The 2,221-nt window shown below is 34.7% G+C and overlaps 1 pseudogene; it reads left to right on the top strand.

Annotated features, from left to right (window-relative positions):
• The first annotated feature begins 1,307 nt into the window (after window positions 1–1,307).
• LOC112472241 lies at window positions 1,308–1,415 on the top strand (annotated as a pseudogene).
• The last annotated feature ends 806 nt before the right edge of the window (window positions 1,416–2,221 follow it).

Below are 2,221 nucleotides of genomic sequence, written 5' to 3'. Positions count from 1 at the left end.
GTGCAACATTTACTAAGAACAGGGCATTATAAGCTTAAATAATAATAAGAGAAGTACTATAGCAAGATAGTAATGAACGTTCAGCATACATAGAAATAAATTGAGATACCAATGACTGAAAATGAGAGGATTCAAAGATCCAGATTAGCAAAGGGGAAATGAGATAATGCACAAGCAGAAGAAAACGGACGACTGTATATATACACCATAGAGTCGGAACTGAAGTAAATAACATAAAACAAGAAAAATCAGAGGCAAAATTCACAAAAGCTAACCAAAATAAAGAAAACAGAAACACAAGGACAAGGAAACAATGGAAATATCGAGCTAACAAAAAGCAAAAGATAAAATGGCTATAAGAAGACCTCATATTTCAATAATTGCCCTAAATGTAAATGGACTGAACTCACCACTAAAAAAGTATGGAGTTGTAGATTGGATCAAAAAACAAAATCCAACCATATGCTGCCTCCAGGAGACACATCTCAGCTCCAAAGACAAATATAGGCTCAAAGTGAAAGGGTGGAAAATGATATTTCGAGCAAATGGCATTCAGAGAAAAGCAGGAGTAGAGATGATAATATCAGATGAAACAGACTTCAAACTAAAAAAGGTAAAGAAAGATACAGAGAGACACTTCATAATGATAAAGAGAATCATGCACCAAGAAGACATAACAATAAATATGTAGGCTTCCAATCAGGGAGCCCTGAAATATATAAATTACAAACAGAACTAAAGGGAGAAACAGACCAAAACACTATCAGAGTAGGGGACCTAAATACTCCTCTGTCACATATGGACAGATCATCCAAATAGAAAATCAGTAAAGAAATAACAACCTTAAATGACACATTAGACCAACTGGACATACTTGACATTTACAGAGCCTTTCATCCCAAACTGCTGCTTATACATTCTTCTCTAGTGCACATGGAACATTCTCAAGGATATACTACATACTGGGACACAAAGATAGCCTCTACAAATATAAGAGGGTTGAAATCATACCAACCATATTCTCTGATCATGCTTTGAAACTAGAGATCAACTGTAAAGAGAAAGCAGAAAGATCCACAAGTACATGGAGATTAAACAACATGCTACTGAAGAATAACTGGGTCAGAGAAGAAATAAAAAGAGAGATCAAGATATACATAGAAACAAATAATGATAATATGACACACCAAAACTTTTGGGACATGGCAAAAGTGGTCATAAGAAGAAAGTTCATATCATTACAGGCCTATCTCCAAAAACAAGAATGAGCCCAAGTAAACAACCAAATGCTTCATTTTAAAAAAAACTAGAAAACTACCCTGAACAAGCCCGATCCCATCTGATCTCGGAATCTAAGAACGGTCGGGCCTGGTTAGTACTTGGATGGGAGACCACCTAGGAAGACCAGGTGCTATAGGCGTAAAAAACAAGGGATCATAAGCTGACAAGGTCCTTTCAATCTGTGAGGTTACTTCGCCTAAAAAAAAAAAATTAAAAACTAAAAAAGGAAGAACAAATGAAGCCTAAAGTCAGCAAAAGGAATCATCAAAATTAGAGCAGAAATAAATGAAATTGGAAAAAAAATAAACAGAAAAAATAAACACAGCAAAGACTGGTTCTCTGAAAAGGTTAATAAAATTGACAAACCCCTGGCTAGACTCACTAAAGAAAAAAGAGAAAGGACACAAATAAAAAAAATCAGGGATGAAAGAGGGGAAATTACAACTGACATAGCAGAAATACAAAGGATAAGAATACTATTAAAAAGTATGTAACACCAAATTTAATAACCTAGAAGAAATGGACCAGTACTTAGAAAACACAAACTTCCTAGACTAAATCAAGAAGAACTGGAAAATCTAAATAGACTGATCAGCAGTATGGAAATCAAAACAATCATCAAAAGTAAAAGTCCAGGACCAGATGGCTTCACCAGTGAATTCTACCAAACATTTAAAGATTTAATATCTGTTCTCAAACCTTCCAAAAAATTGAAGAGGAGGCAGTACTTCCCAACTCATTTTATGAGACTAATATTATTCTGATACCAAAACCTGGTAAAGATAACACAAAAAAAGAAAACTGCAGACCAATATCACTCATGAACACAGATGCAGAAATCTTAAGATACTAACAAACCAAATACAACAACATATTAAAAAGATTATACACCATTATCAAGTGGGCTTCATCCCAGGGGCACAGGGATGGTTCAACATAT

Source organism: Pteropus alecto, unplaced genomic scaffold (assembly GCF_000325575.1).
Source record: "Pteropus alecto unplaced genomic scaffold, ASM32557v1 scaffold249, whole genome shotgun sequence".
Taxonomy (NCBI): Eukaryota; Metazoa; Chordata; class Mammalia; order Chiroptera; family Pteropodidae; genus Pteropus; species Pteropus alecto.
Note: the sequence above shows the minus strand (reverse complement) of the source record. Positions and strands in the feature narration are given on the sequence as shown.